The sequence below is a fragment of the Xenopus tropicalis genome, chromosome 7, assembly GCF_000004195.4.
Source record: "Xenopus tropicalis strain Nigerian chromosome 7, UCB_Xtro_10.0, whole genome shotgun sequence".
Taxonomy (NCBI): domain Eukaryota; kingdom Metazoa; phylum Chordata; class Amphibia; order Anura; family Pipidae; genus Xenopus; species Xenopus tropicalis.
Genome location: NC_030683.2, coordinates 64,422,713 through 64,447,755, shown reverse-complemented (window position 1 = coordinate 64,447,755; position 25,043 = coordinate 64,422,713). Strand labels below are relative to the sequence as shown.

At 38.2% G+C, this 25,043-nt stretch overlaps 1 protein-coding gene across 1 annotated transcript in view; it reads left to right on the top strand.

Annotated features, from left to right (window-relative positions):
• Positions 1-25,043, top strand: part of casz1 (castor zinc finger 1) — a 280,717-nt gene that overhangs the window by 45,730 nt on the left and 209,944 nt on the right. The window contains exon 2 of the mRNA XM_012966970.3: positions 14,253-14,350. The gene's annotated coding sequence lies outside the window, so the exon portion shown is untranslated. The remainder of the gene's footprint in view (positions 1-14,252; positions 14,351-25,043) is intronic.

Sequence of the window (25,043 nt, the reverse complement as noted above, 5' to 3'; positions counted from 1 at the left end):
TTGGATGTGTTAATATAAAAATGAATTTGGGTTTCATGTTTAATTTGAACGGGATTTTTATTATACAGATTTTCATGTCTGGGTGACAGGTCCACTTTAAAGACTAATATGCAGATTCATAAGTATCTTAATTCCTATACTGGGGACTCAGTACTTATTTTGCAGTGGGGTCCAGAATCTTCTTGTTATACCACTGACCTAAACTGTTTCTATTATTTTTAGAGCACTGATGCAGGGATTATCAGGAAGTATTTCATGGAGCTTTTAATTAATTTAACACATTCTAAAGAACATCAACAACAAGTTTATGAAATTAACTTAAGAAAGTTAATTGAGATATGAGTTGCAAAATGGGAGTATAAGCTAGACCCTTGTTCTTTTTCATTAGGTAAATGAAAATGTCTTCCTGTATATGTAATTCAATCAAACGCATGGAGCAGAGGTATTAGATATCTTTATTTACTGAGTAGCTGTAGTAGGGTACCTACTACCAGACCCAGGGTCTGTTCACACCTAGATACACACCATGATATTTTTTTAATTGTCATATATATAATAAACTCTGTATAAAGGATCCCTTCCCTCGGTTGTTGTCTGTGTATCAGGCTAACGGGAAGTTCATTAAAAGACATGTATGCAGTTGCAGACTGCACAGCAAGTGTGGGAGCTGCTAAGCGAGTGTTGCATGTGATCTAAGTGTTGCATGTGAATTAAGTGTTTGGCAGGCATTAAAAGGCGCTATACGAAGAATTGCACTTGGAAGACTGTAAATACCCAGTGGCAATATGAGTTACAGTGTGATTGCCGGTGTTACTCGGTCTGCATCTTGTCGCATTTATGTGAGCCTGGAGCAGCAGTTCCATGCAGCATTTGCTTGTGAGAGATGCAGGTGGGTTTTCCTTTTGGAATCTGAAGTGCAGAATCTAAGAGGGGAACTGGCAGCACTGAGGGCAGCTGCAAACGGGGGAGAACAGGAGGCTCACTGAGCAACCACTGGCAGGGGCCAGTGTAGTGGGGGGGGGGGTGGAAAAGGGACAGTGGAGGTTAATGAGGGAGACAAGTTTGTAGCAGTTAAGAGGGGAAGTAGTGGACGGAAAGGTAGGAGGGCTGGTCCAAAGCTAGTACAAACCAACAGATTTGCCGTTTTAGGTGAAGATGCTGGAGAAGACAGCTCTACACTGGCATGTATGGAGCAGGCTGATTCTCAGAGCACCCTGGGAGCCAGCACCTCTAATACAGGTGGGGGGAGTAGTGCTAGGAAGGGAAGGCAGGCTATAGTTATAGGGGATTCAGTTATATAAATAAGTTTTCAATTACAAGTAAATAAGTACATTTTCAATTAGAAAGGTGGATATGATGTGTCGCAAGGACCCTACATGCCGAACTGTGTGTTGCTTGCCTCGTGCTAGAGTTCGGCATGTGGTGAAACGAGTGGACAAATTATCAGGAGGGGCAGGGGAAGACCCGGCAGACTTGGTACACATAGTTACCAATGACAAAGTCAGAGGAGGGGTACCTGTGCCACGAGCAACGTCAAGAAGGCAAGGGGATCTTAGGGAGATTAATACGAGGCTAAGAGATTGGTTCAAGGAGGAGGGCTTTGCGTTTTTGGAGAACTGGGCTGGTTTTTCAATCGACCACAGGATCTTTGCCAGGGATGGGCTGCACCTCAATGATGATGATGCAGCTGCTTTGGGGGAGAAGATGGCTAGAGGGTTGGAGGAGATTTTAAACTAGAAGTGGGGGTGCAAAGTTGTTTATACAAAATGCTCGTGCTGGTACCAGTATTAAGTCTGACTGGTAAAATGGGAGAATTGGAGGTGCTGGCATTGGAGCGGAAGTTTGCTGAAACGTGGTTGAGTCACATGATTGGGCAGTTAATATTGGAGGTTATACATTGTTTTGGAGAAACAGGGCAATAGAAAAGGAGGAGGGGTGTGTCTGTTCGTCAAAGAGGAATTAAAAGCAAATATTAAGGATTAAGTGATGGTGGTAAATGAGGGCGCTGAAGCCTTATGGGTTGGGCTTCTCACAGATAATAAAGAGTTCACTAAATTTATAGTAAAGGTATGCTATAGACCCTCTAATGTAAGCAAGAGGAGGAGGCTCAGCTCCTTTTGCAAATAGAAAAGGCTGCTAGTTTGGGGCAAGTGATAATAATGGGGGATTTTAATTATCCTGATATTGACTGCATCAACTGTACTGCCAGGACAATAAATGGGAACAAGTTTATTAACTTGTTGCATGACAACTTTATGTCACAGGTTGTTGAGGAGCCAACTAGGAACCATGCTATACTGGATCGAGTGATCTCTAATGACCGGGAACGTATAGCAAATGTGCAAGTGGTTGAATCCCTGGGTAATAGTGATCATAATGTTATTTCATTTGATGTTTGGTGTGGAAAACAAATATACACTGGGGCAACAAAGACCCTGAATTTTAGAAAAGCAAATTTTAGCTCCTTAAGGGCAGTGCTTCAGAGCATAGATTGGGGCAGAAATGCTTGTCATTTAAAATTATATTAAATCATTACTGTTCTCAATTTATTCTATTAGTAAGTAAATGTAGAAGTGTTAAGAACCACCCTATGTGGCTTAATTCTGTGGTAAAGAAGTTAATAGGGATAAAAAGGAAAGCTTTTAAGAAATATAAGTCAGAGGCGACAGAAGCTGCATTTAATGAATATAAACACTATAACAAGTGTTGTAAAACAGAATCCGGAAGCCAAAGATAGAAAATGAGGAATGTATTGCGGCAGAGGCTAAAACTAACCCCAAAAAGTTTTTTAAGTATATTAATAGTAAAAAGATGCAGGTTGAGAGTGTAGCTTTTGTTGGAAGAGGATGGTCACCCTGTTCAGATATCTTAGGCAGACGTGTGTAAACACTTCAGAAAAGTAAACACACGGAAAGCTCCTGGACCAGATAACATCCTAGGTCCTGTTTTCAAAGCATGTGCCCACGAGCTAGCAGATGTCTTCACAGACATTTTTAACCTTTCCCTGCTCCAGTCTGCTGTGCCAACATGTTTTAAGAGGACCACCATCATCCCTGTCCCTAAGAAAATGAATGTGAGCTGCCTAAATGACTATTGCCCAGTAGCACTCACCTCCATTGCCTTGAAGTGCTTTGAGTGTATAGTCAAGGATCACATCACATCTTTACTCCCTACTTCACTTGATCCACGCCAGTTTGCCTACAGGTCAAATAGATCTACAGACAATGCACTAGCAATTGCACTTCACACTGGCTTCTCCCACCTGGACCAAAGAAACACATACATGCGGATGCTGTTCATTGACTTCAGCTCCGCTTTCAACACCATCGTACCATTCAGACTTGTCATGAAACTCCATGACCTTAACATCGGTTCCTCCCTGTGCAGCTGGATCCTGGACTTCCTGAAAAACAGAACTCAGGTGGGTTGGATCGGCAACATCACCATATCCACACTGACACTTAGCACTGGTGCCCCCCAGGGATGTGTGCTCAGCCCCCCGCTGTACACCCTGTTCACCCACGACTGTACAGCAACACACAGCTCCAATACTATCATCAAATTTGCAGACGACACCACCATCATCGGCTGCATTTCTAATGGAGATGAGTTGGCATACAGGGCAAGAGGTGAGAGCCCTGACATCATGGTGCCATGACAACAACCTGCTGCTCAATGCCAGCAAAACTAAGGAGTTCATTGTGGATTACAGGAGACTGCAGGGAGGAGGCCATACCCCCATTCACATTGAGGGAGCAGAGGTGGAGAGAGTCAGCTGCTTCAGATGACTGGGCATCAATATCAGTGAGGATCTGAGTTGGTCTCACCACGTTGGTGTGATCACAAAATCTGCAAGACAGCGACTCTTCTTTCTGCAGCGCCTGAGGAGGTTCAGCATGGACTCCAGAATACTCACAAACTTCTATCGATGCACCATCGAGAGTATTCTGTCTGGCTGTATCACCACCTGGTATGGCAGCTGTAATGCTTTGGACCACAAAGCTCTGCAGAGGGTGGTGAGATCAGCACAGCACATCATCCGGACTGAACTGTCGGCCATGCAGGACCTCTACAGACAGCGCTGTAGGAGGAAGATGCAACGGATCCTCTGTGACCCCAGCCACAGTCTTTTCACGCTCCTACCATCAGGCAGGCGGTACAGGAGCATCCAGTCCCGTACCAGCAGATACAGAGACAGTTTATACCCACAAGCCATCAGGCTCCTGAACTGCTGACATTGTGCACTCACCAACACACACTCACCACAACTACTGGACTCTTCACAATGTCAATTTAAGCAAAGCCACTTTAAATCCTCACTGCACAATTTCAAATACTTCATTGCATTTTTTTTATTGTAAATACTTGTACCTTTATTGCACACTTTTATTATAATTAACATTTGTGGGGTTTTTTTTGTCTATGTGAAGTTGGGAGGAAAATTTCATTACGTTAATGATGCTTCATTGTTATTTGTATATGACAATAAAACTTGAACATTAACATATAGTAACAATATTGTTACAGCGGATATAAAAAAGGCAAATGTACTAAACCAGTTCTTTTCTTCTGTGTATACAGTAGAGGAGCCAGAGTGCCAAGACCCACCCAATAGCTGCACTGTTGCCTCAGATATAACTAGTAAGTGGTTGACACAGGATATGGTGCTTAAAGGTTTACACAAGATTAATGTGAACAAGGCACCTGGCCCAGATGGAATACACCCTCAGGTACTGAGAGAGCTAGGGTCAGTTTTACAGCGGCCTCTGTTTCTGATATTCTCAGACTGGCTTTTATCTGGCACAGTATATATGGATTGGAAGAAGGCTAATGTCATTCCTATATTTGAAAAGGGAGTAAGCTCTCAGCCTGGCAATTATAGGCCAGTAAGTTTGACATCCGTGGAGGGCAAGTTATTTGAAGGCTTGTTAAGGGATCACATGCAAAATTATGTACTGGAGAATGGCATTATGAGTAGTAATCACCATGGCTTTATGAAGGACAGGTCACTTCAGACCAGTTTAATTGCTTTTTATGATGAGGTTAGTAAGAAGCTGGACAGTGGGGGTGCAGTAGATGTGATCTATTTGGATTTTGCCAATGCATTTGATACCGTTCCCCATAAAAGACTGCTTTCAAAACTCTATTGGTCTTAGTGAAGTTGTTTGCACATGGATAGAAAACTGACTACAGGATTGGTTACAGAGGGTGGTTGTTAATGGTAAATTCTCTACTTGGAGTAGGGTTCTCAGTGGGGTCCCTCAGGGTTCTGTACTGGGTCCACTTGTGTTTAACTTGTTCATAAATGACTAAAGGTGCCCATACACCTTCAGATCCGCTCACTTGGCGGGTGGGCGATATCGGGAGAATGCCTGGGGCCAAACGATCAAATTATAACGACGGGTATAGGCAAAGTCGGTCCGGGGACCGCATCAACCAGCCAATGTGGTCCACGATCCGACTAGATTTTTTAACCTGCCCGATCGATATCTGGCTGATTTTAGGCCAGATATCAGTCGAGCAGGCCCGTCGGTAGTGCCCATACACAGGCCGATTAGCTGCCAAATCAGTCTAAGGGACCGATATCAGCAGCTAGAATCAGCCCGTGTATGGGGACCTTTAGGGGAGGGTATTATAAGTAATGTATCAGTGTTTGCAGATGACACAAAACTCTGCAGCCCAGTCAATTCTATCCAGGATGTGGCATCCTTGCAGCAGGATCTCGACAAACTGGCAATCTGGGCAGCTAAGTGGCAGATGAGATTTAATGTGGATAAATGTAAGGTCATGCACCTGGAATGAAAATATATGCACGCCACTTATGCCCTTAATGGGACTGCACTAGGCAAATCCATAATGGAGAAGGACCTTGTAGTCCTTGTAGATAATAAACTTGGCTGTAGCAAGCAATGCCAGGCAGCAGCTGCAAGGGCAAACAAGGTTTTGAGCTGTATTAAAAGGGGAATAGATTCACGGGAGGAGGGTGTTATTCTTTCCCTTTACTAAGCATTGATAAGGCCCCATCTAGAATATGCAGTTCAGTTTTGGTCTTGAGTGCTTAAATGGGACATTATTGATATAGAGAGGGTCCAAAGAAGGGCAACTAAGCTGGTAAAGGGTATGGAAAGTCTCAGTTATGAAGAAAGACTGACCAAGTTGGGTCTGTTTACACTGGAGAAGAGGCGCTTAAGAGGTGACATGATAAGTATGTATAAATATATAAGGGGATCATATAATAACCTCTCTAATGCTTTATTTACCAGTAGGTCCTTCCAACTGACACAAGGGCACCCATTCCTTTTAGAAGAAAGGAGGTTCCGTTTAAATATTCGAAAAGGATTTTTTACTGTGAGAGCTGTGAAGTTGTGGAATTCCCTCCCTGAATCAGTTGTACTGGCTGATACATTAGATAGCTTTAAAGGAGAAGGAAAGACTAATAAAGAGTTAATCTCAAAATGCAGGCATACCTTCAGTTGTCTCAATAGTGCTTTCCAGGTGCTTTACCCTGCCCAGTCTCTCCAACAAGAGGTGGGATAAACTGGTGGCATCCTCTCTTACTATCCTCAAAGGTGTCTGCTATTTCTACCTCTTTGCATTTGTAAGATTTAGATTGTAAGCTTTACGGGCCGGTGACGTCCTTCCTACTGTGTCTCATACCACATGGCACTTATTCCCCGTGTATTTATACATATATATTTATTGTATTTATCTATTATATCACTTGTCCTCCCTGTGTGTAATTTTGTAAGATTGTACAGCGCTGCTTACCCTTTTGGCGGATGCATACATACATACAAACATTTGTGAGTATTTACTTATCCCTGCATATTACATATTGTCTTGGGAAATAAAGAGTTACCGTTTGATTGCAAGAGCTCCTGGCGTCCATCTTATACTTTGATATAAGCAATTACACTACACAGTGGCAGTGGGAGGTGTAGTTCAATAACACCATCCAGCAGTTCCTTCCATATAGTGAAGGCCCATTCCTCAGAAAGAGAGTCTCTTGTACCCCATGCTCTACCAATAGCTGGTGTTTAACTATTTGACAACCAAATAGGGGTTACAGACATTTGTATTTTTGACCTAACTCACTATGTTACTATGTAATATATAGGTTTTCTAATATTTCTCTGTTGGAAAAGGACAGTAATTTCAATCTCACTGTACTGCACTAATTTGTGCAAAAAACAACCATAAATATTTATTCTATAAAAGTATAGGCAGAAAGTATTTCTAATTCAAGTAGTTTTATTTAAATTCATGATGAAAATAGGTGTATAATATTGTCTCTCATGTCTTCTCTTTAAAGCTTTACATACCCCCAACTGTCCCGCTTTCCGCAAGAACAAGACTGCCAGGCCCTCTGCAGGAGTAGATTCTGTGATTCTACTCAGCAAAAATAGAGATATTACTGTCAATGCCTTATTCCAAAGTTATAAATATATAAAGTGACCCGATTATTGAAGCCTGTGGTTTGGCAGTTATAATGTTAATGGAAATTGTAAATCAATGCTTGATAACTATGTTCTACATACAGTCCTTTAGCTGGTTTGCTATCTTTGTGCACACTGAAACTATAATGTCGTTATTTGCTAGAATAATTCTGTGTACATTAAAATATTTTTATTAAAGCGTAAACAGATCTGTTTATTTTTCTTCATCAAAATAAAAAATTGACATTTTAATAAGAATTGTCTTGAAAACTAAAAACACAAAATGACACAAGGGGGCCATTTACTAACAATCTGAATTTTTTTTTGTCCTAAATGTAGTGGGGGGAAAAAAGTCCCACATTTTTCGAGATTTGCTATGTTTGCAAAAGGCTAAAAATCTGAATCTGACAATTTGCTAGCTAAAACTTGCTGAGATAATGTAGTCAGTTTAGTCATTCAGTGGCAAATGTCCGTTCCCTTTCCTGAAAGATCCTTCTTTTGCCTTGAAACTTTAGAAGTTTTGAATTTTTGACAGTGGTTTTTGTGCAACAGTTTTAAAAAGCGCAGACTTTTTGACATTTGTGGAAATACTTTTATATGCACCCTGGTTTAAATATGTAATCTGGCAAACTAATCATTTTGTATTGAGTGGCACAGTTTTGCATAAGCTCTGGGAATGTGATGGGGGTGTAACTGCTTGTACACTGAGATTTTAGAAGAGATTAATGCAGTACAGGTATGGGATCCCTTATCCGGAAACACGTTATCCAGAAAGTTCCGAAATCCAGAAAATCCTATATTGAAATCCATTTTTAAAAGTGCAAACAGATTATTTAATATTTAAATTTCACATGGGGCTAGCCATAATCTTCATTTCCAAAGTGCCCTCAGTCATGTGACTTGTGCTCTGATAAACTTCAGTCAATTTTTACTGCTGCGTTGCAAGTTGAAGTGATATCACCCCCTCCTTTTCCACCCCAGCAGTCGATCAGCAGAACAATGGGAAGGTAGCAAGATAGCAGCTGCCTGATACCCATATTGCTAAAAGTGGTAGATATCAGAATAGCACTCAATCGTAAATCCAGGCTACAAAATGCCAGAATGTACCCTGCCATAGACAATACCGAGAATTGTCTGAACTAAAACACTTATATTGTCTATTTTGTAGTTGTACCAAAAAAAATTAAACTAAAAAAGTTTTATTTCAGGGAATGCCATCTCAAATATTAACAGCCATATGCATTTCCTGCCTAAGAATTGCGCTTAAATATAGGGTTCAACCTGTGATTAAGTGACCTTCTTAGGCATAACAGACATTCAAAATGCATATGTACTTCTTCTGTTTGGGATGCTGTTCCTTTTTAAAAAAAAAAGAATTTTGGTCCAGTCTGCCTGCTCTTTTACAAGTCAAAAGTCAGTTGTTTTTTCATATTTTGCCCAAAGAAGCAAAGAGGACAGTGTGCCCCCTGTGCATATTCTGCAAGCACTTCTTTCAAGGGTATGGCTGCAGTCACACACGTAGAGACAATAATCAGTATTGTCTATTTTTTTAGCCATGACAAGTAGCTGGCTAAAAGTAGCTCCATGTGTCATTGTTTTTACATTACTTTCTAATCTGACAATGATCTGCCTGTGTATACTTATGTGGTTAGCACTTTTTCATAAAAAACACTAAAATCCACCTTTTACATTTATTGATAAAATTCACTCTTAGTGCAATAAATCCTATTCATTTATTTTGCCAATAAAATATTCAGTCAGCTATCAGTTCCTCCTAGAAATCCAATCAGGTTCAGTCAATAAGACCCAAATTTACATTACAGGTATATAGTATGAAGCAAATCTATATAAAGAAATCACGTAAGGAACCTTATTTTGCCGATACAATTCCCATATATTAAATATCTGAAGTGTATTGAACTACAATGTACAATCAATGACCTTAATATTCTTCCGTTTTAGTGTTAAGCATATTGAGCATATTGAATATATTGGGCTAGCTTATATATATATATATATATAAAAGTGACCATAATAATACTAATATTGTTTCAAATCAATAAATTCAGTTATGCTAAAAACATTTTCCTGGCTGGGAACTTATTAAAATCAGCATGCTGGCGTCTCACCTGTATGCCGCTAAATCTTCACGGTTCTCGCTTAGCGCATGACGTCTCTTGCCTATTCAAGCAATATAGGTACCTATTGCAGACAAATATTCAACACGTTTTGGGCTCCTGGCCTTTCTCAAGAACGTCCGCGTAGGGTCAGATTTACTTTTAAAGTCTTTGTTAACCCTTTACAGCTCCTACTCCCACCTCTTTTACTCCTTTTCCCAATAAGCTCAGTCTGCCAACTGGACCAGCTACAGCTTTATCCAATCTCATGACTTCTCTTTCATATTTATACAAAACCTTATGAAACCAATTTTTCAGGACTAAAGACCAATCCCTCCAAATCAAAGCTTTCAACATTAATCTCCCACAGCATATTAAAACATCACTTGAGATCAATTTTTAATTCAGATGGCAACATAAGATGATCAAATACTATTTGCTCACTCACCAGGTCAGATACCTTAATGTAATGGTTGAAACATGCCCACCTACTGCATTTGAATGTTTATGTCTTCAACTCACTTACTCTAAAGGGCCACTATCTTTTTTTTTTTTTTACAACGCATTAATTCACGTAACTCCAATCAAGGCTTTGACATTTGTTCAAACTTGGGAAAGCATACTTTACCTCGAAACCTGGCTAGACATTTTTAAAAATTCAGTGTCATATTCTATAAATGTACTGATACAAGAGACTTCTCAAAAAATTTTACTTAGTCCCTACCACAATAGCCAGTTAGTATCCTTCTGCTTGCCCACAGTATTTTCAAGCATGCAATCAACATGACTCATTTCTTCACATCTGGCGGGACTGTCCCCAGTAAATGCACATCTGTATTTTGTTCAATAAAATGCAAAATAAGAAAACATAAAATTAAGAAAAAAAAAGAAAGTGATATACAGGGGCAGGGACAATATATCCACCTTTTCTTTGATAAATGGTTTAAGGTTCCAGTTTTCATTAAACTCATTTGGGTCAAAGGTATTGAGTAAAGATTCTGTTTTTTTACCCTTCTATTAGAAATTCTACCTTGTCTCTCCCTCTGTAGTCTTACTTTATATGTTTAATAGCTCATGCTTTCAGATGTCACATCTGAATTGTGTACATCCTGAAAGAGTCTATACAACAACATCTCCCTGGATCCAATTCTAATTTTTCATATATGTTCATACAGTGAGGAACATAAGTATTTGAACACCCTGCGATTTTGCAAGTTCTCCCACTTAGAAATCATGGAGGGGTCTGAAATTCACATTGTAGGTGCATTCCCACTGTGAGAGACAGCATTAAAAAAAAAAAAATCAGGAAATCACATTGTATGACGTTTAAAGAATTTATTTATCTCTCATACTATCTTTCCCAAATTCATTTTTATTTTTATTTAATGTTAAATTACCCTTTTTATAATTTTATAGTTGCCTCAATATAGTAGGTGCTAATAAGTCCTTCAAGGCTTACATAACACTGGTAGATTACATGATACTTCATTCTTCCAATGTGGAATATTTAAAATTATTATTTTTAATACCTCATTTAATTTATTGTGATATCTAACCACCATAGCCAACTTGCCATACTCTTGGGATGTCTCATTTGGAGGTGGACTGTCTATTCCATGTCCTCTATTCTATTGACATAGAACTTTTTATAATAAGGCATTATTTTATTTTCAATTTTGCTCTTACCCGGAGTTCTTTTCTCTACCTTTCTAATATTAACTTTGGGGTTATTGCTCTTTATATCATTGTTTTTCTTTTTACTTTGGCTAATGTTTGTGGTTGGTTCTCCCTTAACATTCCTCATCAAGGTCCCTGTCTTTAGGAAGTTGTCTTTTAGGAACTGAGGTGATCATCCCCTCAGTGTTGTTGATATAATAATGTGGATACCAATCTAAGGTCTTTCCTAATCTTGGTACATGTACACAAAAATCAAAGCCTGACACCTTTAGGAATTCTTTTGTCAAGAATTCTTTCTCATAACTCTTTTTCACAAACTGATTGTATATATAACAGCTTTGCTCGAAAAAATCAAGGTCTTTAGTAAAACTTTTGCGTATTCTTATAAATTGTCCCCTTGGGACAGATATCTAAGTATTTCTATCAACCCCCTTAAAGTGAGATCTTTTACACAGTCTTTACACAATCTTTTTCCACAAGTATTTCCAAATCTAAATCTATACCTTGGTTACTCCATTTATAGGTACATTTTCAACCTTCCATATTTGTATTGATCGTTTCAAAGAAGGATTCAATAGGGGAAACATTAGTTCCCAAATAATAAACAAATCGTCTATGTAGCGGAGGTAAAGCTTCAGGCATGACCCCAGATGTTTTCATCCTCCTGGCTCCCCAAATACAAATTGGCATAGCTAGGACCAAATCAGGTTTCCCATCACAGCCCCTGCGATAAAATGCAAAATAAACATCATACTTTATGCTAAAAACTTTCTCTGTTCAGTTTCTGGAAAGTTATATTTATCTAACATATCAATCACTCTACCCACATGCCCGGTGAAGTCAATGGAAATATAGAGGGCAGAAATATCTGCTGTCACCAGTATCCATTCTGGTTCCCAGTTAATATTACGTATCATCTCGTTCACAGCATTGAAGCCTAACTATGATGATGATTATATAGGGGAATCAATCCCAGAAATTATTGAGTGATCTTCAGGGATTGTTAGATTTTTATGAATCTTTGGCAAGTGGTAAAATACTGCTATTCAAGGGTGTCTCACCGAAACATAGTCAAAATCATTTTTCTTTGTTATACCTCTACAGTATACTTTTCTCAATATCTTAAATAATTCCACTTTGAAGCTCTTCGTTGGGTTGTTCCAGATTGTTGTATAAGTTGATTTGTCCCCCAACAGTCTGTAGGCCTCCTTCAAATAATCCTCCCGATTTTGGATGATCACAACTTCCCCCTTATCTGCTGGTCAAATTATTATTCTTCTCTTCTTAATTATTCTATTATTCTTTTCTTCTTAATGAAGAAAGTGCTTTATTTCTATAGGTAATAAATCATCTTTCCAGGGTATCTCTTTCTTCCATCCCTAGTTTCTCAAATAATATTATATAAAGACCCTTGGCCTCATTGGGGTAAAACTTTGAAACCTCATTTAAATTTGTGTCCAAAATTAAGCCTTCTAATTTGTGTGATTTATATCACACTTATCCTCCCATTCTTGATTCTTTTATTTACTTTCTTTCATACAGAAAAACTTCTTCAAGGTAGTTTCCTCACAAACAGTTCAAATCTACGAAAAATTCAATTGTATCCAGTCATTATCTAGGTGCATAATTAAGACCCTTATTCAAAAGGATTATATTGACCTAAACAAACTCAAGATAGATTTAAAACATCATATTTATATTATTCTTCTGGGTGAATGTCATAACCTGACTCTGGGTCCAGATCTGTTTCCTTTGTATCGTATTGAGAACTGTTCTCCCATAATCTCATTCTCTTTATTTTGGGTTTCATTCTTATGTGTCTTTGTCCAATCCATGGTATTCTATACCTCCCTGTATAAAGAAATTCCATCAAGGTTAATATATTATTGTCATGAAAGCACACGAAAGAGCACTTAAGGCTGACAATCCGCCTGTACCCTTAAAAATTGTTTTAGTTATGCCTGCACCTGTAAGCATTGAATGTACCCTAATTCAGGCACACATGCCCAATATCAATAAACGCATAGTTTCACATTAGCTGGCATCAGATATCAGCTGCGTGGGCCTGCACCTGGTGAATTCAGTGCTTCCAGGTGCAGGTACAACTAGAAGATTGTACCAGTTAGGGTATCAGCTAACAAAACACCATGGGGGAGATTTACTAATCCACGAACGGTCCGAAGGCGTCAGAATGCAGTTTTTCGTAATGATTGGTATTTTTGCGACTTTTTTGTCGCTGTTGTGACTTTTTCGTATGTTTCGCAACTTTTTCGGCGCCGCCGCGAATTTTTCGTATATTTTCCGAGACTTTTTCGTCACCGTTGCGAAAAAATCGGATTGGTTTTTCCGCCTTTTACAATCGCTTAATACGAAAAAATTGCGATGGCGATGAAATAGTCGCGCAAAACACGATAAAGTCGCGGCGGCGACGGAAAAATCGCGACAAATACGAAAAAGTCGCAGCGACGACGAAAAGATGGCAAAATTTTAGTTTCCAATCCAAATTTTGCCCTTTCGGGATTCGTGGATTAGTAAATCTCCCCCCATGTGTGCCCTCTAAGGGCTCTGGCACACGGGGAAATTAGTCGCCCGCGACAAATGTCCCTTGTCACGGGCGGCTAATCTCCCCAAACTACCATCCCACCGGTGCAAATGTAAGTCGCCGGTGGGATGGCACACGCTGTGCAGGCGATTTCGGCAAATCGCCAAAGTTGCCTCGCGAGGCAATTTCGGCGGTTTGCCGAAATCGGCTACGTGTGAAGCAGTGCAGTGGAGCACTTGCAGCTGGGGCAAAGAAAGACCTTAGTCTGCATTTGGCAGGGGTCCTCTGTATCTTGTGCATCTTGGCACTCTGTAGATTGCAATGGGCTACATAGAGAAAACAGCTGCAACTCTTTGTGCTTCAGTTTGTGAGAGCAAAGCTTTACAGATATATATGCATTCAATGGGACTCTGATTACCTTATTTATAGTGTTTTAGTGCTGAAAAATATCGTTTGTAATCTGTATGTTTTTGTGTGTAGAGATCCCAAAAATCAAACCATAAATACAAAGATAAGAAGAAAGAACTTTTTGATGAATAAGTTGAAATGGAGGTGCCATCTATATGACTTTCTTAAAGGTAAGGTTTGAAGTTCTTATCTCTACTTAAGTCACATAATGATTATCTTAAGTAATATTTGTTAAGATTGCTTATACTAATATATATTAGTGTGTATGTATATGTATGAAAAAAAAAAATATATATATATATAACAGAGCAATTTCGGATATTTCTGACAGCATGGCACTTCATGCAAATTGAACACTTGTGATATACTATGAGGGTATTGGTTACTGAAGGCTGGTTTTGTTACAGTTTGAACCCAGTGCTTATAATGCAACTATCTTGTCACTGTTCTTTTTTAATTAGTATAAATAAGTTAAATGTGATTCTGTCATTCAGTTAAGAGGACTGACCAAAGGAGCTTGCTTTTCATTTGTGCAACAGCCCAGGTTTACCAAGCTGTGATGTAAAAACTGTGCTTTAAGTCTTATTTAACAACTCTGTGTGCCTTTTTATAGTATGTATATTTTAGCAATAGGCCATAAACTCTAAGCTAAGACATGAAGATTGGTGGGACTTCATGTACAGTTTATTTGTTTTTAAAAGCAGAAACTTTCATCAGGTACAAGGAAGCAAATAAAGCATGCAAAAGCTAAAATAGAGATGGAAAGGGGTATTGCATCTAGGAGTAGATGTAATGTAAATAGTAAAAAAAAATAAAGCAAGAAGGGGTGGGGCCCTTATTATCACAGGGGGTCATGATGAGAACAGGGGAAAAAGCAGAAATTATTTTTAATGTCTATACAACTGAGGAGTCAGTTAATCAAGGCTTCCCTTTTAATAGACCCAAATCTAGTAATAAAACTACTGATGCATGGGTCACTGGGGAGGAAATTCAAAAGAGACTTGAACATGTAAAGGTAAACAAAGGTCCAGGACCGGATGGGATTCATCCCAGGGTATTAAATGAGCTTAGCGCTATGATTGCCAAACGTCTTCACTTAATTTTTCAGGATTTATTGAAGTCTGGCATGGTGCTGAAAGACCGGCGGATTTCTAATGTGGTGTCATTATTTAAAAGGGGGATACCGTTCTCAGTATGAAAACTATAGGCCTGTTAGTTTGACATCTGACAGAAAATCAATGTGTGCCACAGGCCTAAAGGTATTAACCCTTTTACTGCCAGCCATTTTGGTCAAAGCAGAACTTGTATTGCCATACATTTTTTGAACATTTTGCAATGTTTCACTTTAGGGGCCTTTCCTCGGGGGGACTTTTAGTTTACCCAGGAAAACAATATATCGTTTTTTTCAGAACAACCTAAGCTTTCAAAATATGGTAGAATTTTTGTGTACTTCCAATTCTGTAACAAGATATAGGCTTCTAAATGTCTAAAAATGCAAATAAAATCAAATTTTCCATAATATAAACACACATACTAGAAACAAAAATTATTTTATGCACGAATATACAACTGATTTGGAAAGTCCCATGTCTCCTGAACATGCCAATACCAAATATATATAGTTTTATGGAGATTTCTCACTTGTATAGGTCAAAAACTCCCAGCAGTACACTACCAAATTTCCAAAGCACTGCTCCAGAAAGCTGCATACTTTAGATTTCAAGGCCAAAAATTCCACTAACAGAAGGTTTATCCCAGAAAATTGTACATTTTTGGAAAGAACAGATTCTGGGGAATACAGAATAGACACAACTGTCTGTCTACTCCAAACTATCAAGTTACAATGCTTTCCTAAAGTTATTGTGTGATTTTTTTTAAAAATCGCTTCAAAGCTTCCAGTCTATAGTATCTTATCTCCTACAGGTCATAAAGTAACCAAATAAAACACCCTAAATATGAACGCCAGGGGTCCATTGAACAGTTTGATGCCCAATATGTATAGGTTTACTTAAGTATGTGGCATGTAGGGGCCCCAATGTGAACATACCCCCATATGTACTGTACAGCTCCTGCAAAATCAACACATTTACATCATTATATGTGGGATAAAGCTAGTAAAAAGTACGCTCACCCCAGAAAGTCATATATTTTTGGAAAGTACACATTACCTCAAATCTAAAATGGGTACCCATGTCTTTCTACTCCAAAGTACCAAGCCGCACAGCTTTTCTAAAGTTAGCAATTTTGATGACATTTCCAAAAATCGCCTCAAAGCTTCCATTTTGCAGCATCTTATCTCCCACATAGCATTAGCTACCAAGATAAAACACCCTGAATTTAAACACCAGGGGTCCACTGAATAGTTTGATGCCCAATATGTATAGGTTTACCTAAGTATGTGGCATGTAGGGGCCCCAATGTGAACATACCCCCATATGATTAATCATTTCGTTGGCATTAATCATATGATTAATGCCAAGGACGTATGGGACACGTCGTTGGCATTTAAGCCCTTTTACTGCCACGATGTATCCCATACGTCGTTGGCAGTAAAAAGGTTAAGGGGATCTGCCTTTTTAACATTTTCCAGCAGAGTATCCCACAACCTTAGCCTCTAACCTTACTTTGATCTTTAATCTAACCCGGACCAAACACCTTTTATGAACTGAACCTGGAACTGGAAGTGGGGCTCAGTTAGGTCGTGGACGGGGAGGGAGGCAGAAGGGCTCAGCCCGCTTTTAATGTTGCGTTGTCAGCTCGAACCTGCCTAACCTGTGGGTTGCGGGCCAGCCGGCACATCACTAGTTGTTACCTTCCAAACACTTGCTATTTTTTTATTTTTAATCAGTTTACTAATTCTTACTATGTGTAAAGTTTCATTTTCATTTTGGTGTAGTCACCAACTGTTCTGTCCCCTGAATTTCATCAAAAGGCAGCTGTTATTATTGTTACAAAAGTTTCTAACATCCAACATAATGCTGAAGTTTAGCAAAAACAGTTCCTATATTACTAAACTGCCAAACTGAAACACCAGAGAAAGGAACATTAAAGTTTAAATGAACAAGACCTTTAAAAAACTGGTAGAGGACTTTTGTTATACTAAACCAAGAGATCCACAAATGCCTATTAAGCAGATGGTTTGACAAATTATTCTCCTTTGACATATTATAACAAAATTAGGTTATCTATTTCAATCTCTCTTTTTTTTTCTTTGCCTTTTTGCTCTCCTTTTTTGAAAAGTGTGCTTTTGATTTTCAACAGTTACAGGGAAAGCTTGACTATGCACTTTAGAACAAGCCCATTTTTATTATTTTATACATTTTTAAAACTATTTTTTAATTATATGCTTTCCTCTTGTTACTCTTTCCAACTTTCATAAGGGGATCACTGATCCCAGCAGCCAAAAAACTATTGCTCTATGAGGCTACAATTTCACTATTATTGTTACATTTTTATCACTTATATTTCTATTCAGTCCCACTCCTATTCATATTCCAGTTTCTCATTTGAACCAATGCCTGGTTGTGTGGGTGATTTGGACCCTTGCAACCGTATAGCCACTAAAATAAAAAACTTGAAAGTTGCTAAATATAAAGCTAAATAATTAAAAAAATGCAAATAATAAAAAATGAAGACCAACTGGAACATACAATCTACGACATATTAAAAGTTAATTTAAAGTAGAAGGAAAGGCATTTGGGCATTAGCCACATTAGTGCTAGAACGCTATATTCATTCTGCAGAAAGCTTTACCATACCTGAGTAAATAGTTCTAGAAGCTCCCTCCATTTGTTTAAGATAGTAGCTGCCATTTTAGCTCTGTCTCAGTAGCTTCCATGCTGTAGCTGTTGGTAGCTCATACCACACATTCTGATGCGAGGGGGAGTGAATTCTTATGGGAGGGGAAGAGGGAGAGAGCTGTGTAGACTTGTGCCCCAAACCTTAAGGAACCTTAAAGGAGAGGAAGTCTGATACTGAAGAATACAGTATGTTTACATAAAAGAAGAAAATAAATCCTGTGTTTCTTTTGATAGAGGACTCTCTGTGTGTGCTTATGGCTGTCTTTACATAGACCTTTCTGATAAAGCTTACTTAGTTTTTACCTTTACTTTGCCTTTTAAGGTGAACAGCCCATTTAATGTGATACTAAAACATTACAGATCTTTCATCAATCATTACTAATATCGCCTTGTAAAAGTAACACCTGCCTCCATTCCCCCTTCCTCTTACTTGCCTGCAGTGGCTAGGTTTTGAGTTTGAGGGTGGGGCCAAGGCCAGCATCTTATTTTGAGACAGAACCAGAAGAAAACTATCTTACTGACCAACATAGACAAGTAATGGGAGGAATGTATGATTATATTGTCCGCTGGTTTTAAATAAAGGGTAAGGTAAAAGAATGTTTTAAAAGCTGCTCTACAAAAACATTTTCTTTATAATAGGTTGTTCTGTATGAGACATCATGTTGTTTCAATCGCAAAGCAGCATTTATAGGTTGTTGTTAACAACTGTTTAGGTGATGAAATTTCCACTTTAATTACCTGCTTCACAGGATCCCAGTGGAAAGGGCTGTACCGATAAATAATGTGTTTTGGTGTTAAAGTGTTAGCTTTTGTTATACCTGTATGAAGTAGGAAGACAGATATGCATTGAAGGGGAACTATTGCTCATATTAAAAAAAATGCTAAACTTAAGTGGATGTTTAATAAATTTGTTTATAATGATAATGTTTATGTTTATAATATATTGTGTTGATATATAATATAATGATGTTTATAATATATTGTTAATAGTGTGTTTGAATTGTTTTAATAATTTGTACTGAGGTCTTCAACCTAATTTGGTGAAATATATTACTTTACACCAGAAAATAATTCAAAATTTCTTAACCAGATCTTTCCTTTATGAGTGTTTGATTTTGTAATTACAGATATAGACAGAGCTATTATAGTTTATGCATAAAGCTATCATCATTATTATTATTAATGTTAGTTACAGAGAGGCATGGAGTTTATGCCTTATTTTTACAAAAAGTAGTCCAAATTTGAATACTTGGAAGCACTTTTAAAATGAACACCAGATGACAGTCATAGTGGCCAACAGCTTTCTTTCTTTTATATCTGCAGTGGCAGTCAAAATGTGCAGTGGGTCGTCATGCTTTATTTTTTGCAATTGGTCATAATTTTTCTTATACTAGCAATCAGGCAGTGGTTTCAATGAGAGATTGGAAGATAAAGTCACTGAATGAAATCTGATCTGTTGTTGGCTCCGCCCACTTTTTATTGAACCACAGTTATATAGTAAAACCCACTGTGCAAAGTTTGGGGACCCTAGTTTTAACAGTGTCTAAATGGCAGCAATTTAAATTTCCCCACTTAAAGTCAACAAGTGGCATCTGATTGGCGGTTGGTGGCTCTGCCCCCTTTTTCTAACCTGGAATTGCAGTTACCCAGTGATTAACTCGGCAAAGTTTAGGGACCCTAGGATTAATAGTTAAAGAATGGCAGCAGTTTACATTTAAACCAATAAAAGTCAATAGGTAAATTGTGATTGGTGGGTGTGCCCACTTTTTCTAACCTTGAGTTGAAGTCACCCAGTGACAAACAGTGGGCACCCTTGCATAAATAGTGTGAGAATGACAACATTTTAAATTTAAACCAATAAAATTCAATGGATAAAATCTAATTGGCTCTTAGTGGCCCAACCCACTTTTCCTATTTTTGAACTGCAGTCCCCAGTGACCAACTTTGCAAAGTTTGGGGACTCAGGCATAAAAATTGTGAGACTGACAGAATTTTACACTTCACCATTAAAAGTAAATAGGTGAAATGCAATTGGCTGTTGGTGGCTCCACCCACTTTTTAAAACCTAAAAATGCAGTCCCCTAGTGACCCTGGTGTTAATACTGTGAGAATGGCAGCAGGTTGAATTTCCCCATTGAAAATCAATAGTTAAAATCTGATTGGCTGTTGGTAGCTCCACCCACTTTTTTTAAACTCTGAACCACAATTACCTGGTGACTAGCTCTGCAAAGTTTGGGGACCTTAGTATTAATATTAAAAGAATGGCAGCAGTTTAAATTTAAACTTATGAAGTCTATAGGTGAAATCTGATTGGCTTTTAGTGGCCCCGCCCACTTTTTCTAACCTTGAGTAAGTAGTCACCCAGTGACTGACTGTGCAAAGTTTGGGAACCCTGTCATCAAACCAATAAAATTCAATAGGTGAAATCTGATTGGCTGTTGGTGGCTCCTCCTACTTTTTTTAAAACTAAAACTGCAGTCCCCTAGTGACCAACTGTGAAAAGTTTGGGGACCCTGGTGTTAATACTGTGAGAATGGCAGCAGGTTGAAGTTAATAGGTAAAATCTGATTGGCTGTTCACAGCTCCGCCCACTTTGGGCATCCAACAATCATCATATTTTCATTCAGGTTGACTGCATGACTATGTGATTCAAGTTTGGGGAGTGTAGCCTCAAAGCTGTAAGATTGGCAGAAGTTTCAATTTCCCTATAAAAGTCAATGGGTGAAATTTGATTGGCTGTTGTCGGCCCCTCCCACTTTGGGGTCATCCAACAAATGTTGGTGTTTCATTCAGGGTGACCCCATTATTATGTTATTCAGGTTTGGGGGGTGTAGCTTCAAAGCTGTAAGAGTCGCAGCAGTTTGAAAATCTTTCCTGTCAAAGTTAATAGGAAAATTGGGGTGTTCGGAGCGGTGCCACAAAAAGACGGGGGGCGGGATCACTTAGAAAAGCACAAGCAAACTGCTCCGCTATAGGGCGAAGAAGTGTGGAGAGTTTGGGTGTTGTACCTCTAAACTACCTTGTAGGAGGAGTAGCATTTAGAAAATGGGGGGCGTTAAGAAGAAGAAGAAAAAGCAGAAGAATAAGCTGAAGTTGAAGAACAGAATAAGAGAGGGCTTGAACAGAAATATATGATTTGTTAGGCTGCCTGGTTTGGTTTCCCAAACTAGAAAGAGATAGAAGAAGAAAAATAATTAAAAAAAACTATAAAAACTGAAGGCTATTGTAACAGTTACTAAGAATAGGACATCCTATAACTTAATTAAAAGTTAGCTTAAAGGTGAACTACCCCTTTAAGCAAGTTGTACATAAGGAACAAATTAAGTGTTCTTAATAATTAGATTAATTCCAGTTTAGACTGAATTATTCCAAGTTACATGCTATGAGTTTCTACTGGGTGTGCTATTTAACAAAAAAAAAAGTGATCATCTGGAAGTGATATGTTTGTTTGGTCTAAAGATTGTTATTGACAAAGGCAGTGTCAAGGCAGATTGTTCCCAAACCCTCCCAAACGTGGCAGTGAAAGATGGACCACCAGTAAGAAATATTGAGCTGCTAAACAGTCTACCTTTAACCTACATCTTAGATTTGCCACCTGGCTGGTATTTTGCAAGGAAGGCCAGAAAAAGCGGTGCTTGATTTCAATGTTATGTATAGAAAAGATAAAAAAGAAGGTGGCAACTCTTCTTTCCATATAATTGTATAGGAAGAGGTGAAAGCTGAATAGGAATGTTTGGACCGTCACTGTTTTCTGCCTCAGAACAGAGGCAGGGAATAAAAAATGGAAAGATTCAATCAATGTATTTGTAGTGTATATGTCTGCTATACTTTTTGTGTCCAGATGGCACACTCTTATAAGACTTTAAAGAGCTTAGTTCAGTTTTATCCAGTCCTTTATATTTTAAATCTTTCAAGTCTTACTTACTAGAAATTACAAGTAACAGTATTCAAAAAAAGCAATACAATGGCTCACTTATCAAGGTTGGGGCAGCACACAGTGGGGCACATTTACTAGCCCACGAATCTGAATCCGAAAAATTCCGATTGGAAAACGAGCATTTTGCGACTTTTTCGTATTTTTTGCGATTTTTTCGTAACCATTACGACTTGCGCGAAATACCGATCATTACGGAAAAAACGCATTTGGACGCCGTCGGAACGTTCGTGGGAAAGTAAATGTGCCCCAAAGTGTAATAATGAGGCACAAAACACCCAGGGCCTCATTGGTTAATTCTCCTGCGCACAGAGCATTTAAAAAACAACACCGGTGCATAGTGCAGAATGCAGTATAGGTGGACGAAAGGCAACCTTTTCCTTATCACATGCCTACATCACAATATTATGTGCCAACATTTATTTTCTGATTTTTTATGAATGGAATTTTGTTGGTGTGGTCATGGAGGTTTGTGTCAAAAGCAAGTGACCTTAAAAACCTCCACTCCTGTATACCCAGACCAGAAATCCTTAATGTGCAGGCCTTTAATAGTTTTACTCAGTCACCATTAAACTTTTGTAAGGCTGGGAGAAGGCAGAGTACTTAGATTAGTAGATAGAAGTGATCATTGGAGAGCTAAGTCTCTCACGTGGATATCAATATCCACCAATATCTGTGGTGGCAGAACATTATGTGTGTTGTTGAAAAATTTCACACCTCTCTTTATAATTGATTTTTTTCAAAATTAGGTATGTCTAATAGTAAATATATACATATACAAATCACATTTAAGATACATAGTTAAGTAAAGAACGTGAAGTGCTTTCTAGCTTTCATACATAGATATATTGTACATTAGTTCTAATGCCTCTATTTAAAAGCAATATCAAGCTGTCATCTGTTACAAAATATACAAACAAAGACAAATGTTGCCATTAAATTGCCATCTCATGTAGCCCTCCAGTCACAGCTTCCGGTAACCCCTTGGCTAGTAATAGGAAGTTAAAGCTAGTTAGATTGGTTGGAATGTCAACCCCATCTGCTCTGGATGTGACAAATATCCTTTCCATATTGGCTGCCATATGGGTTGCCTTAACTCTCAAGGAACACATGGCAGAACATAGCTCCAAAGTGCCAGCACTGAGTGTGAAGGGCAGGTTGAGAAGAGCTTAGGGCCTAACAGTATCTATTGCATCTCAGATTGCTTGTGCTGCAGTATTTTTTTTTCTGCACTCTAAGATGGATCATTGACCTTCAAGTCTTAAAGCACTGGACAGTTGTAAATCCAACCTTCAAGGCTTTATAGTAGTATTCCTGACTGCAGGCTTTTACCAAACAAAGTAGGAAAGGATGTTTTTGGATAGGAATTAAACACTAGGTATGTTTCATTCATTCATTTAGTAATGAATGAATTCATTCATTCATTCATTCAGTAAATTACAGAACTTATTTTGTGAAAACTAAAACAAATGGATTTTTTGGGGGTTTATTCGAAATTTGCCATTTTTGTAGTTTTTTATTTGATATGCACATAGGGAAAGACATTATTATTGAATTACTTATGAGCACTGGGTAAATTTGCACCTGCTCTATAACCCATGACAACCAGGTGATTGCTTTCAGCTATCTTAATTTTGCAAAAACGCACTCATCTCTGTTATGCAATGCACTATTATGCAATTCATGTGTAGGGCTACAGCCTTTAAAATACCAGAAGGGGGCATAGATGATGTGAAGGGGAAGGATTGCCTTTTTTCTTTACTTTATTAAAGGAGTTGTATTTTGTTATGACACAATGACAGCAACAAAATGCAGTGTGTGTTCAAATTGTTCAAAACTTCAGAATGCAAAAAATTAAAAAATTACCATCTTTTTTATTGTTTATTCGGTAACACAGATAAACTTGAGGAAGGACCCACGGAATACTTTATTGATATTTGGTATTTTAACATCCAACAATTACACAAGATCATTGATAACCTATATCTTTTTGGCAGCCAAAATAACAATCGTTAAATATTGGAAATCTACCCAAATCCCTATTTCTCACTTCAAAAATAAAATGAACTGGATTTTAGTGAATGAAAGGTTGACTAGCATACTTACAGATAAACATGAAAAATTTATGAAGGTATGGGAACCTTGGTATATCTATTCTTTCCCGAATGCAGAAACCTCATCTATGTTTTCATTTTAGACTAATTGCTGAAATAACAGTCAAATAATTCAATGTGTCACACATTGACAAGAGTCAATGTGAACTTTATTTGGGTCATACAGGAACCGCCCTCCCACATAGCATGGGACCTCAAAGGCAGCATCACCATATAAACTGAAGGATAACAAGACTTAATCGCAAGAAAACCATCAAGTTAAATTTTTTAGTTTGTTGTTTTGTCGTTTTTTTATTGATACTTCAGCCCCATTATTCCCTAAGAGTGGGGCTACTTCTTTCTTCTCTTCCCCCCTTTTTTCCTTCTTCTCTCTCTCTATATGCTGTTTAATCCAAAATTGCTTTATTTTGACATCCACTCTGTAAAAGTTAAAATTAAAATAAAAATTATTAAAAAGAAAATTACAATCTTTTTTTACACACAATAAAGCCAGAAAATTTTGTTCTGTGAGATTACAATTCTTTGTTAATTTTTATTCCTTTATTATAATTATATATCTATTAAGTCCTGCTTATCGTCAAGTCTTTCATTCAAACCATTGCCTGGTTGCTGGGGTAAATTGGTCCCTTACAAACCGGAGATCTGCTGAACTAAAATCTAAATAATTCCAAAACCATAAAAAAAATAAAGGAAGAACAATTTTACTGGCTACATCATAAGTTACTGCTGCTTGTGGGGATTGGCTCAAGCTTGCAGTGGCAGAATGAAGGCAGACGGCAGATGGGGTCATCAAACTGCAGTTTAGCTTTCAACCAACAGTGTAACAAAAGTCAGTTTTCCCAAACTCTCTGGGTAAATAGATAACGGAGCCTCACTCCTTGTGGTCTTGTAGAGGTCTGTACTCCTTCAGACCTCGCTCTGCAGCCAATACAATGCACCTTAAATTCACTTTTTTTTTTGGCAGACAGGTGTGTTTGCAAACCACACTGTTAGGCTGGTGCCACACGTGGCGTTT